The sequence below is a fragment of the Coenobita brevimanus genome, chromosome 26, assembly GCF_032717465.1.
Source record: "Coenobita brevimanus isolate Jiangsu-jjx chromosome 26, ASM3271746v2, whole genome shotgun sequence".
In the NCBI taxonomy this organism is placed as follows: domain Eukaryota; kingdom Metazoa; phylum Arthropoda; class Malacostraca; order Decapoda; family Coenobitidae; genus Coenobita; species Coenobita brevimanus.
Genome location: NC_136979.1, coordinates 16,322,223 through 16,337,480, shown reverse-complemented (window position 1 = coordinate 16,337,480; position 15,258 = coordinate 16,322,223).

Below are 15,258 nucleotides of genomic sequence, written 5' to 3'. Positions count from 1 at the left end.
TAAATTGACAAAATGCCTTGATATACTTCTATTTTGGTGAGTGGGGTGTGCCTGCTGAGACAGATGTGAATGGGAGTGCGTTAGTGGACATTTGTGCTGGGAGAGGGTTGGTGATAGCCAATACCCTCTTCAGGCATAAAATGATCCACAGGTATACATGGCGAGTGATGAAAAGGGTGGGTGGTGAACTGAATGAAAGGAAGGCAATGATTGATTATGTGTGTGTGGATGAAAGGATGCGAAGATGTGTAAAGGATGCAAGAGTGTATAGAAGTTGGGGGAGTGGACTTTCTGACCACTACTTGGTGGTGGCCAGAATTAGAATGCAAGTAAGATGGAGGAATAGAAGAAGGGAAAGACGAGAGGAAGGAGTAGTTGCAAGGAGAGTGGAAAGGTTACAAGAGGATGAGAAAAAGGCAGAGTATAAGAGAGAAGTGGAGGAACGATTGGGCAAATATGAATTGGAGCAGATGGGAGACGTGGAAGGTGTGTGTAAGATATTTACAGAAGAAATATGTGCAGCATGTGATGTGGTGTGTGGAAGGAAGAGAAGACGGAGGGGGGTGCAAGGAACAGTGTGGTGGACTGAAGAGGTGAAACAGGCTGTGGCACAAAAGAAGAAAACATACAATGAATGGATGAGAAATAGGGGCATGGAAGAAGTTGAGAGGCGGAAGAGAGAGTTATATGTGGAGAGAAAGAGAGAGGTGAAAAGATTAGTAAGAGAGAGTAACAAGAGAGTGGATGAGGAATTTGGAAGGAATTTGAGTGTAAAGTGGAGGGACTGTAAGAAAATGTTCTGGAGAGAAGTGAAAAGAGTAAGACAGGGTGGAAGTGAAGTTAGCAGGAGAGTGAAAGATAAAAATGGTAGATTACTAGTGGAGAAGGGAGAAAAAGTGAACAGATGGAGAGAACACTTTAAGGAATTGTTGAACGTAGAGGATGGAAGTAATGCGAGTATAAGTGGCTGGGGAATGGCTGGGAGAAGGAGGGAGGTGAGAAGACAGGAAGAAATCAGTAGGATAGAAGTTGTGGAAGCAATGAAGAAAGTTAAATCAGGGAAAGCCCCAGGAATTGATGGAGTGTGTGGTGAAATGCTGAAGCATGGGGGAGAGATAGTAGTAGAATGGATGTGGAAGATGTGCAGACTGGCCTGGGAGGAAGGTAGAGTCCCGGAGGATTGGAAGTCAGGTATAATTATTCCCCTGTACAAAGGAAAAAGGGAAAAAGAAGTGTGTGGTAATCATAGGGGCATTTGTCTTCTTAGTATAATAGGAAAAGTGTATGGTAGGATACTTATAGACAGAGTCAGAGAAAGAACAGAGAAATTAGTTGGAGAAGAACAGGGAGGCTTTAGGAAGGGAAGAGGTTGTGTAGATCAGATATTCATTCTTAGATCTTTAGTGGAAAAGTTTCTAGAGAAGGGAAAGAAGTTGTATGCGGCTTTCATGGATTTGGAGAAAGCATATGACAGGGTGGATAGACAAGGATTGTGGAAAGTGTTAAGAATATATGGAGTAGATGGGAAGTTGTTGAATGCTGTGAAGAGTATGTACGATGGTGCGAAGGCTGCAGTGCATGTGGATGGTGAACTAAGTGAATTTTTCTCTTTGAAAGTTGGTTTGAAACAGGGATGTGTCATGTCTCCATGGTTGTTCAATCTGTACATGGATGGGGTAATAAAAGAGGTACAAGGTAGGGTAGTGGATGTTGGAGTGGCCCTGGTGAGAGAGGATAGTGTTTGGAAACTCCCTGTACTGTTGTTTGCAGATGATACTGTGTTGTTGAGTGAAGACGAAGGGGAGCTGCAAGGCTTGGTGAATGAGTTTGAGAGAGTGTGTAAGAAACGGAATCTAAAGGTGAATGTAGGGAAGAGTAAAGTGATGGTCTTTGAGAGAGGTGAAGTTAGTGAATGTACAGTGAGGTTGGATGGTGAGGAATTGGAAAATGTGAGTACGTTTAAGTACTTGGGTAGTGTGATGAGTAAGGATGGAGGTTTGGAGGGTGAAGTGCTTGAAAGGGTACAGCAGGGAAGAAAGGTTGCTGGTTCTTTGAAAGCAGTGATAAGAAACAGGGAAGTGAGCATGGAAGTGAAAAAGTTACTACATGACAGTATTGTGATACCAACTCTAACGTACGGAAGTGAAGCTTGGACATTGTTGGAAGGACACAAGTCAAGAGTGAGAGCAGTGGAAATGAGTTATTTAAGAGGAGCCTGTGGAGTCACGTGGAGAGACAGGCTGACGAATGAAGATATAAAGGAGCGTTGTGGTGTGGATGTGGATGTGATAGGAAGCGTTATGAGGAACACACTGAGGTGGTTTGGCCATGTGGAGAGGATGGAGGGTGAAAGACTGACGAAGAGAGTGTATGTGAGTGAGGTGGAGGGGGGAAGAGGGAGGGGGAGGCCGAGGATGAGATGGAGGGATGGGGTGGAGAGGTATATGAGAGAGGGGGGTGTGAGTTGGGAGCAGGGCAGTGAAATGGCGGGGGACAGGGCGACTTGGAGGCGATTTGTTTGTGGCCACTCCAAACGGGATTGAGGCGTCTGGCAATAGATAGATAGATAGACTACTTAAAAGTGCAAAACAATATATTTGTATTTTAAATCAATATTTATGAAAAACAGAAGTCTGTCAAGGCAAGTCTGTGAGCTGAAAGTGAAATACTTCTGCTAATTTTAGAGTATTTTTGTTGTGAATCCTGATTTTTTATTAACAGCTCAAGTACAAAATTTTTACCAGATTTCAGATTATATGCTGTCGTTGTATGACAGTTGTGCTCCAGTGGCACACCTGGAGATTTTTTGCAATCAAGGGTTATACTAACTGATGCAAAGTGTCCTAAATGTGATACTGTTCTGGTATAACATAGATGAGGTACTGATGGTGCAATAATCCCTGAAACCACATGCATGCCAGGCTGCAGGAGTCCCTATCCCAGGCAGATTTGATGCAAGCGAACAGACAAACACACCAACCCAGCTGTGGCTTTCTAAGGTATGTGGCTAGCCTAGTTTTGGGTGGGTCTGAAGGTTAGGTTTTGTGGCGGTCTGGATGGTTAATGTCATGGGGGGGTCTGGGGGGACAAAGTCCCACTCCCACAATTATGCTCCCAGTTGTGCTATGAGATTTTTTTATATACTGATTTTATCTGATGGGTTTTCATGTCTCGATTAATTTTTTATTAATAATTTTTGTTGGAAATGCTTTTTTTTTTCTTTTTTGATTTGGGAGGGGGGTCAAAAGTGGTAAAATAAGGCACTTCCAACATTAATGACCATTAAAAAAAAAGAAAAAAGAAATCAAAATTATATATATATATATATAATCCCTCCACTATCCGACGTAATAGAGCCAAAGGCATGTCCGGAAAGTGGTCCTGTCCGGATAGTGGGCACCAGCCTCCTGGACTTGTACTTATGGACCCTAACTCAGAAAAACACCTATACAACTCCCTCTGGACATGCATAGCACCTATTTAAGCCCAAATCACACCAATAAGGGACATAAAAGACTGAAATAAATGCAAAAGAACCATAAAATTAGGTTTTTGAGGTAGGTTTATACAATATTAAACATTCTGGGTACTTACAAGTCCCTGGCTCCTGGACTGGTAGTTATGGACCATAACCTAGCCTAACTCAGAAAAACACCTCCCTACTACACATGCATAGCACCTAAGACACTACATATTCACACCAATAAGGGACATAAAAGAGTGAAATGAGGTGTTTGAGGTAAGTACAGTATGGAAAATACAGTACAGTACAGTACAGTATGAAACATTCTGCCTACTTACAGCAAGTCCATGGCCATCTCGATGAATAACCACCTCCTCTCAGACTCTAACAGTAAGAAAGATTTCCTGAAGCACTTGCAGTACACTGTTCATGAAGTTTTGCACTTAACTTAGTCATTCGCACTCAGAAGTCCATTCTCTTCACACTGCGCACTCTTGTCTTACTTATGCTCCATTGTAACTTAATAAGTGTTGCACTCTGCACTTTAAATCTTTCCACTCATAAAACCAATTTCAAAACAAATCACACGTTTATTTACGTTAAATTTAGTCCAAAAATTGTTTGCCTTTTCACTCAAATTTCTAATTTCTTAACAATACTGTATGCGCTGTTTTTCTTTCACTGCACAACGCTAAATTCCTGTGTGGTCTAGTGGAGAAGTTCTTGCCATTTAATCACTGTCAGAGACTGAGAGTATCACTGGGAGGTGACCTAGGAGTGCGTTGCTGGGTCGTGGTGATGGCGTACCCACTGCAGACGACTCAGAAGATAGACGCAAACTCACGTCGAGCAGTGACTCCACCGTGGCTGATGTGCTGGGCTGTGGCTCGGAGCATGAGGGCCTGTCTTGGGGAGGCAACAGAGTGGAGCCAGGGCTGGGCACAGCGGGGGTCACGGGCCTGAAAAAGCTGTCAATCGTTGACTGACACAAGGAACGACGATTCTGACGATTTATGATACACTGCCTGAAAGCACGCACTTCCTCCACAAGTCCCAAGGGCCCCATCTCCCTGTCGCAGTCCGGGTGTTCCAGGTAGTCGAGAACGAACTCTAGGTGTTCCCGGAGTGCGCTCAGCTTGGGGATGGCTGGAGTTGTGTCATGCTGAGAGAAGTCCGCATCATCGTTGCCGTCCTCGTCGGAATCAAGCTGGGTACTGACACCTGCAACTGAAGATGCGATCTCGATATCGGACAGGGTCTGATACCCAGGATCGCCCTGGTCGTCATCCAACCACTCACACACTTCGTCCACATCAACATCATCGCCGTGCGCACGTAGACGTGCATGGAAGTCATCCATGTCGAAACCTAGGAAATCGTGCTTCACATCCGTTCCGAGAAGCAGACGAGACCAACCATTTTCTAGAGTCTTGACAGGGATTTCCTTCCATGCACTGGCCCAGTTGTAAATGGCAGACTTGATGTTGTAGCGGCAAAGGTTTTCCAAAGTCCACTGGCCTTGCGTGTCCCGTCCCTCCCTGCGCTCGTCCTCGTCCTCGAGAACAACCATCACCTCGTCCAGGAACATCCGTCGGTATAGGCGCTTCGTTGCCACAATCACTCCTTGGTCCATTGGTTGGATGAGAGCAGTAGTATTAGGTGGCAGAAACATGCACCTAATGCGGCCATTCTCAGCCACAAAGTCCTTGTCGCACGGGTGGGCAGGTGCATTGTCGAGGAGACGGAGGGCCTTTACCTGGTCACGTGGGATTCCCAGTTTCTCCGTCTGGTAATGGATGACCTCCTTGAAGAAATGGCGGTGGAACCAGTCTTTGAAGATGTGGGCTGTGACCCATGCCTTCAAGGAATGGCACCAGACGAGAGGAAGGACATCCATCACCCCACGAAGACACCAAGGCTGCTTCACATGGCCAACAATAACGGGCATAAGCCGGTGCATGACATTAGCATTGCCACAATACAAAGCAGATATCTGTTGCTTGCAGAGCTTGCGGCCAGGCACATGCTTCTCCGTCTCCTCAGCTAGAGTGTTCATAGGCAAAGAGCGATAGAATAAACCAGTTTCGTCAGCGTTGTAGACTTGACCGAGAGTGAGCCCTGTCGATCAAGCCCTTCACCTTGTGCCGAAACTCCTCTACTCCATTCTCGTTTGCATCCAAATCTTCGCCATGAGACTTACGGTTGGTAAGGCCATGTCATAACTTGAACATGAAGAGCCAACCCTCGGATGCCTTGAAGTCTAGGGCGTCGTGAAGCCTTGCGAACTTCTCAGCAGCAGCCTTCAGCTCCGTACCACGTACCATCACACCAGCAGCACGTTGCTGTCGATACCAAATCAACATGGAGCGGTTGACTTCAGCAAACTTGGGAGTAAACATCATCTTCCTCTCCATGTTGCATCTGCTTTTCGACGATAAGTCAGCCGTGTACTGCATGAAATCTCTTAATATCAAAGAAAGTAGATCGGGCCAGGTTGAACTCATGAAGGATGCGTGACGAAGACCATCCCGCATCTACTTTCTCCAATATCTCCTGCTTTTTCTCCAGGGTCAAAACCACTCTCTTCCTCTTCTCAGGCGGCGGGGCCATCATCACACACACGAAGGAAAGGCACGAGAGCAGCAGGAATGCCTGCAGCAGGTAAGGCACCACCACAAAAGCGAGCACGTGGGCAGCCATGACGACGAGCGTTCACTCATGACAAGAGACGGGTGGAAAGTGGGGAGGATGCAGGGGCGCTCTAGCGGACGTCGGAGGAATGATGCACCACAACAAAGCTGTTCCGCATTGCGCGCGCCAAGTTCAAATTACGGGCGGGAAAAAATCTTTTTGTTTTCTGAATTTTTTGTGGTTTTCGGACAATTTTGGGAAAATTGGATCCCGGGACGATTATGTCCAGTAAGTGGGGATGTCCGAAAAGTGGGCATCCGGAAAGTAGAGGGATCACTGTATATACAGTGCTCGTCAGAAGTATCGAGTGCCTATGTCAGGGCACGCAATACTTATGGCGAAAAAACAATCATCCTTTTTTGGTACTAAACATTGAGCCAGATGTTTGGGCCGCTAACATGACGTCACGGCAGCTTGAAGCTTTACTGCGCACTGGTTGGCTGCCGCCTCAGTTGCCTACGGGCTGTGTGAGAAAGAGGAACTCAGCCGCTCCTCCCTCTCTTCTTGCACCATTTTTTACCTAGTGTCCCGCAGTGTTTTGGCTTTTGCCACTTTGTTATGGCCCCTACCCGTGAACTTTCGAGTGAAATCATATCACAGATCATTGCTCTAAAGGAGGCAAGCCACCCCACCAAGGAAATTAGTGATTTGGTTGGTGTGGCTCGATCGACAGTGCGGAGGTGGTGTGCCTGTTTTCGAGTGGAAAGTAGTGGTGACGTTCCTGCAAAGAAACCGCGGTCTGGTAGGCCCAGGAAAACTTCCTCGAGGTCTGTTAATGTGTTAAATCGTGCAGTGGAGTCTAATCCTTGTGTGAGTGCAAGGAAAATTAAGGAGAGCAACCCGGAAGTGTTTGGTGAGGTTTCAGTGCACACGGTGTCTCGAAGAGTCCATGAACTTGGTTACACAAGTCACAGGCCTGTGAGAAAGCCACTTCTTACACATTACCAGCGACTTCGTAGGCTTGCCTTTGCTAACAAGTACCTTAACTGCGGTGAGGACCAATGGTTGTCAGTGTTGTGGTCTGATGAGGCAACGTTTAGTGTTACCTGTAATCAAGGAGCGCGCGTGTACCGGCGCAAAGGTAGTGACCCACTTGATCCCCGTTACATGGAGAGCACAGTTAAACACCATGATTCACCTATGGTATGAGGTTGTTTCTTTGGGAAAGGTTTGGTGAAGCTTGTTGTGCTTCCCAAGAACTACAGAGTGAATCAGGACGTTTATCTGGAGCTTCTTTGTGATCATTTACCCGAGTCCTTCAAGCTCACAGGTGCACGAGTGTTTCAGCAGGACAGTGCACCTGCTCATAAAGCTAAATCGGTCACCAACTGGCTTCGTGACTGCGAGGTGTCTTTCATGAAAGACTAGCCAGGCAATAGCCCAGACCTCAACCCAATAGAAAGCCTCTGGTACCTCGTAAAGAAGAATCTCCAAGGGAAGCACGTGAGCTCTCTGCCTAAGCTGGAAGCAACCATTCGTGACTCCTGGGCAAAAATACCACCCCAGCACCTGAGGAACCTCGCCCTTTCACTTCCACAACGTCTCAGGTCCGTGAAGAAGCACAAAAAATACCCTACCAAGCATTAAAGGTAAATATAATGCATTATTTACATGTTTTTTCAATGTTGAAAGGTTTGTTTCGTAGGAGGGACGCAGGGCGCTTGATACTTCTGATGAGCACTGTATATATATATATATATATATATATATATATATATATATATATATACATATATATATATATATATATATATATATATATATATATATATATATATATATATATATATATATACATATGTTTCTTACACAAATATTGTTCATGGAAAAACAAATTACATAAAAATATATTCCATGGGGAAAATGGGGTCATTTCATTGTGAATGGTGCTTTTTGCAAAATACAAACCACCACATATGGAATACTGAAATTTTTAATGCATATCTATACATTCAGCCCTCTTGCTAAAGATACCTATAATCATTTTTGTCAAAAAAATAAAATAAATAAAAAAGGCCCACGCCACAGATTTTTTTGGAAAAAAAAAAAAAAAAAAAAAAAAAAAGTGTCTTGCGAAGAAATTACCCCACCGGGTGGGGTAATGTCACCATGACCTATTTGCTGTTATTATTGTTATTTGTTATTATTGTTATAATACCACACTACGGATCATACACAACTGATTATAACTAGGCTTAGGCAGCCTAGGCTACCATACAGTAAGGCCTATGTCAGAGGTGGCCTGCAGTCCTAATGGACCCAGGATCGAATCCCGGCTGAGGAAGGGAACATTTTAACCCCTGTGTGCCAGTTGATATGTATAGCCGTCACGATGCAGGGTGTGGAGCACCGCCGGTCAACGTGATTAGCTGCAAGCATTTTCCCACCACCCTTTGAACTCGCGACCATTTACTGTGACACCAATAGGGTAGGTAGGTCCCCTAGGTACCCCACTGATGTGTGGCTCAGTCTGTACATGGCACTGGTAGAGTGAAGAGTTATGTCTTCGTCATCGTCCTCGTCCGATTCCGTCCCACCGCGCGCAAGGCCAATTGCATCAACAACCCCCGCGAAAGTTCTACCCTTAGTGCCAGGGAAAGGGCTCAGTGACAGTGCCATTGGTCGTGCCTTAGACAACACCATGTCCTCACAGTCTCTTAGTGAGTTTCATCTGAGGAGAGAAGTTACCATGTGGAGAGAGAACTCTCTCGCCCTCTGACCATTTCCCATTCTCAGATGCCTGAAAAGGCTCTCAAACTCCTGCAGGAGGAGGGCACGGCCTTCGACAGCGATGAGTTTACTGAGGAAGAGGATGTAGATGACCCAGCACACCGAGCAGGTGAGCATGGAGTTGGTGGTCATCTGGGAAATAAATACCGACGAGCTGTCTCACTGCCACTCTCACTGCCTGCTCACCGTCTTCTCGCTCTCGAACATCGACCTTCACTTCAAGGGCAAAATCACCACATCCAGGCCCTTCAGAAGTGGAATTTTCCACATGGGCCCAATGTGGTATTTCTCAGCAGGAAGCATCTCCCCAGGGATGGCCCACATCAGGTGAGTCATTACCCCCCTGACTTCCCCACCTCTCACATGTTTCCCTCTCCTTCCCCCTCACCCCCTGCCTCTGGATGTGCATGTGGGCGTGCACACAGACGTGCACACACGCAGAAAAAAACTTGCTGCACATGGTAAACAGCCCATTTTACCAGGTGTGGGTAGAGTAGATATGTTTGTCTGGGAGGAAGGAACAGGATTTGAGTCCTCTGTGCCAGTGTTTGATGAGGAAAGAGCACGTGTACAGGAAGATGAGCTACCCCCAAGGCCCTGGACTATTAGCAACAATTTCAGGCCAATATTCATGACCACCATCATGCAATACCTGGTGGATGAAATTAATTTCCAGCAGGCTGAGTGTGTGGTGGTTGGATGTGGCTGCCAGTGAAAGCATGCACATGAGGGACTGGCAACCTGTGGAAGTGGGGGTGTTGTTTGTGTGGCTAGCCCTTACCATGTTGATGGCACACATAAGAACACTTGTGCTCCATGACTACTGGTCGGTAGATGAAATTGTGGACACACCTGCCTTTGGTAAGTGTATGGCAAGTGACAGGTATCTGGCCATCCTCAGGTTCCTCCATGTCAATAGAAATTATGGGCCTGCACCAAACAACAGGTTATGGAAAATTAGACCCATCCTGACAATGCTGGAGGAGTCATTTTCCAGGGCTTTTTGTCTGTTTCAGAAAGTGGTAACTGACTAATCGCTGGTGTTATTCTGGAGCAGGTTGGCATTTATTCAGTATGTGTTGTCCAAGCATCACCGCTTTGGGCTAAAATTCTTTGTCTTTTGTGACAGCAAAATTGGATATGTACTCGATGTGATAGGTTATTTGGCTACGGATGTTGATATACCTAGTGAGCTGACGATCCTCACTGTTTTTCAGCATCAGTCGTGAACGTGCTGATCGAAAGGTATTTCAACAGGCACCACATTCTGTACATCGATAATTATTACACGGCCCCGGTATTGACCAAATATTTGCTTGAACACAGTCGCTGGGCCCTGTGGAACTGTCTAGGCAAACTGAAATAATTTCCCTGTTTTCCCAGCAAATACTGAGAAAGGAGCCCTTCTCTGGCATGACATGAGACAGACTAACATGTTTTCAACAGCACAGCACGTAAGGGTATGTTTGAGGAAACGGGAGACTACAGGAAAGGAGAACCCGTGTTGAAGCCAGATGCTGTCAATGATTACATCATCAACATGCGGCTTGTTGGTAATTCGGACATGCAAACTGGTGAGGTTGATCGCCTATGTAAGTCCTGTAGGTGGTACAAGAATGCATTTTTACACCTTCTTGATATTGCCATCCTAAACAGTTTCATACTGTTCAAGGAGCTCGTCAAGAAACCTCTCTCTATGAGAGGTTGAGAGACAGCTTGCATGTGAACTCCTTGAAGGGAATTCAACTGCACAGTGCCATGTGCTAGACAGGGGACGCAGACAGCACTTACAGCGGACAGGCTAAGTCGTGTAGACTACTTCCAGTGGCACAGGCTGGAAGAGATTGGCCGTACCACAGAAGATCGTCAGGTGTACAGGCCATGCCATGTCTTTAACACCGCCAAACGCTGTCCCCCAGCATGAAAAGAGACAGCCTACCAATGTCCGGAGTGCAAGGTCCCCCTGTGCCTTAAATGTTTTTGCGAGTATCACTCTGAGCATGATTACTGAGCAGGTGTGTGGGAAAATGTAAATACAATAATCTCTCCACTATCCGATGTAATAGAGCCAAAGGCATGTCCGGAAAGTGGTCCCATCCGGATAGTGGGCCACAGCCTCCTGGACTTGTACTTATGGACCCTAACTCAGAAAAATACCTATACAACTCCCTCTGGACATGCATAGCACCTATTTAAGACCCAAATCACACCAATAAGGGACATAAAAGACTGAAATAAATGCACAAGAACCAGAGAATGAGGTTTTAGAGGTGAGTTTATACAATATTAAACATTCTGGGTACTTACAAGTCCCTGGCTCCTGGACTGGTAGTTATGGACCCTAACCTAGACCAACTCAGAAAAACACCTCCCTACTGCACATGCATAGCACCTAAGACCCTTTTCACACCAATAAGGGACATCAAAGAGTAAAATGAGGTTTTGGAGGTAATTATGGAAAATACAATACAATATGAAACATTCTGGGTACTTACAACAAGTCCCTGGCCATCTCAAAGAATAACCCACCTCCTCTCAGACTCTGACAGTAAAAAGGAGTACCTGAAGCACCTGCAGTACACTGAACATGAAGTCTTGCACTGAATTTAGTCATTTGCACTCAGAATTCCATTCTCTTAACACTGTGCACTCTAGTCTTACTTGCGCTCCATTGTACCTTAATGAAATAAGTGTTGCACTCTGCACTTAAAGTCTTTGCACTCATAAATCCATTTTCTAAACATAAAACACTCTAGTTAATTTGCGCTCCATTGAAAGTCAATAAAATCAGTGTTGCACTCCGCACTTAGCCTTTGCACTCAGAATTCTAATTTCTTAACACTATGCACTGTTTTTTTTCATTGCACAACACTGTAAATTCCCATGTGGTCTAGTGGAGAAGTTCTTGCCATTTAAGCACCGTCAGAGTCTGAGAGTAGCTGATGCAGGTGGACTAGGGGTGCGTCGCTGGGTCGTGGTGATGGAGTACCCACAGCAGACGACTCTGAAGAGAGGTACAAACTCACGTCAAGTGGTGACTCCACCGTGCCTGATGTGCTGGGCTGTGGCTCGGAGGATGAGGGCCTGTCTTGGGGAGGCAATGGAGTGGAGCCAGGGCTGGACACAGCGGGGGTCACGGGTCTGAAAAAGCTGTCAATCGTTGATTGACGCAAGGAACAACAATTTTGACGATTAATGATGCGCTGCCTGAAAGTGCGCACTTCCTCCACAAGTCCCAAGGGCCCCATCTCCCTGTCGCAGTCCGTGTGTTCCAAGTAGTCGAGAATGAACTCTACGTGTTCCCGGAATGAGCTCAGCTTGGGGATGGCTGGAGTAGTGTCACGTTCAGAGGAGTCCACATTATCATCGCCGTCCTCATCGGACTCTTCAAGTTGGGTACTGATACCTGCAACTGAAGATGCGATCTCGATATCAGGCATGGTCTGATATCCAGGATCGCCCTCGTCGTCATCCAACCACTCACGCACTTCGTCCACATCAACATCGTCCCCATGTGCACGTAGATGTGCATGGATGTCATCCACGTCAAAACCTAGGAAATCGTGCTCCACATCCATTCCGAGAAGCAGACGAGACCAACCATTTTCTAGAGTCTTGACAGGGACTTACTTCCATGCATTGGCCCAGTTATACATGGCAGACTTGATGTTGCAGTGGCGAAGGTCGCTGGCCTCGCGTGTCCTGTCCCTCCCTGCGCTCGTCCTCGTCCTCAAAAACAACCATCACCTCGTCCAGGAACTTCCGTCGGTACAGCCTCTTTGTTGCCATGATCACTCCTTGGTCCATTGGTTGGATGAGAGCAGTCACATTAGGTGGCAGAAACATGCACCCAATACACCCATTCTAAGCCGTCAAGTCCTTGTCACATGGGTGAGCAGGTGCATTGTCGAGGAGAAGGAGGGCCTTTACCTGGTCGCGTGGGATTCCCAGTTTCCCCGTCTGGTAATGGATGACCTTGACGAAATGGCGGTGGAAGCAGTCACTGAAGATCTGGGCAGTGGACCATGCCTTCAAAGAATGGTACCAAACGACAGGAAGGACATCCATCACCCCACGAAGACACAGAGGCTGCTTTCCACAGGCAACAATAACAGGCTTAAGCCAGTGCATGCCGTTTGCAATGGCACAACACAAAGCAGATATCCGTTGCTTGGAGAGCTTGCGGCCAGGTACACGCTTCTCCGTCTCCTTGGCTAGAGTGTTCGTAGGCAAAGAGCGATAAAATAAACCAGTTTCGTCAGCATTGTAGACTTGACCGAGAGTGAGGCCCTCCCTGTCGATCAAGTGCTTCACCTTGTGCCAAAACTCCTCTACTCCATCCTCGTTGGCGTCCAATGCTTTGCCATGGGCCTTACAGTTGGTAAGGCCATGTCGTAACTTTAACGCGAAGAGCCAACCCTCAGATGCCTTGAAGTCTGGGGCGTCGTGAAGCCTTGCGAACTTCTCAGCAGCAGCCTTCAGCTCCGTGCCACACACCAGCACAACAGCAGCACGTTGCTGTTGATACCAAATCAACGTGGAGCGGTCAACTTCTGCATACCCGGGCGTAAACATCATCTTCGTCTCCACATTGCGTTTGCTTTTCAACGAGAAGTCAGCTGTGTACTGCATGAGTTTGTCGCGGGATCTCTTGATATCAAACAAAGTAGATCGGGCCAGGCTGAATTCACGAAGGATGCGTGAGGTTGACCATCCTGCATCCACCTTGTCCAGTATCTCTCTCTTCTTCTCCAGAGTCAAAACCACTCTCTTCCTCTTCTCAGGCAGCGAGGCCATCATCATACACACTAACAAGAGGCACGAGAGCAGCAACAGAGCCTGCAGCAGGTATGACACCACCACAAAAGCAAGCACGTGGACGGCCATGATCACAAGCGTGCACTCACAACAAGAGATGGGCGGTAAGTGGGGAGGATGCAGGGGCGCTCTAGCGGACGGCAGCGGAACTACGCACGAAAAGACAGCTGGTCCGAGCTGAGCGCGCCAAGTTCAAATTACAGGCCGAAAAAAAGTCGGATTTTTAACTTTTTTTTCTTTGGCGATTTTTGGCCCATTTTGGGAATACTGGATCCCTGGACCAAAATATCCAGTAAGTGGGGATGTCCGGAAAGTGGGCGTCCGGATAGTACGGGGATTACTGTAGTATACAGGTATGCACAAGTGTGTTGTTTTTTAAACATATGTGAAATGTAACCTAGTGAGTGCTATGTGTTTTATAATAAGTTCTACAAGTGCAATGCAATAAGTGTTACTGTTTATGGTTACTGGTGAAACATTTATTGGAAATACCTTGAGTAAGCCTACCTGTTACATGAAAGAAAACCACTTGTGAGCAGGCCAGAAAGAAAATTACCTGGATGGCTATAACTAAAATTTTTCACTCGATACTCAGGAAAATAGTGCTGAATATGAGCATCAGCGTATTTGTGATGTGAAGTACAAATAATGTAAGTTGTGTATAACATTTGTAAGTTTTTACAATGCCCTTGATTAGGCTAGTACAAATTAGTCTGAATTATAGTACAAGTAGCTTAAGTGGTAGGTGGTGGCAACCATCATCCACTCACTTGATGTAGTGCTGCCTGCTTCGTCCTTAATCCCTTAACCGTGAGGCGTCACTTTCGTGACGCTCGGGCGCAATGGATCATACCGCGGGGCGTCACTTTTGTGATTCTGTGTTAATTTGAATTCTCCCGGGCTTTCAAGTGGTGGCTTGTATCATCTATCAGAACTGCCAGTGTCCAACAATAGTCAGCACTGCTAATGTCATCTGTACTCCCATCCATTGTTGACAATTTAGCCATTTATCCCTGTTCTTGACTCCCCTACCTACCTCCCCTCCATTACCCTCTCCTTTCGCCTGCCCGGCCGCGCTGCACTAAACAAATCTTCCCCGGAATTTTCCACTGATTTCATCCATTGAAATAAGCCCTATGCCCTATTCTTATACAAAATAATATATACCAAAAAAAAAATAAGGTAAATGATAGTGCCATACACCTGGAATTGGCTAATTATCACCTGGCAACACCCCACATGCACTTGTTCGCTAATTATCTCTGGTAATTTCCCCTTGAAATATGCTGTATAATCTATTCTCGTAATAAAAATATATATAAGAAAGGAAGGGAGAAGCCTAAGTGATATTTACATTCAACTGGAACTACCTAATTTCCTGCCAATCATTTCACAGCATATAAATTAGCAGCTGCCACCTCACTGACGTTGTCAACCCTTGGCGGCCCCATATCCGCCTCGTCATTTAGTTCAGTGTTGTCTCTTGAGATGAAAGCATGTAGCACTTGCGCCCCTCCATTTCTGCCGCTTCTAGAGGGCCCTGTGACCTATACCCC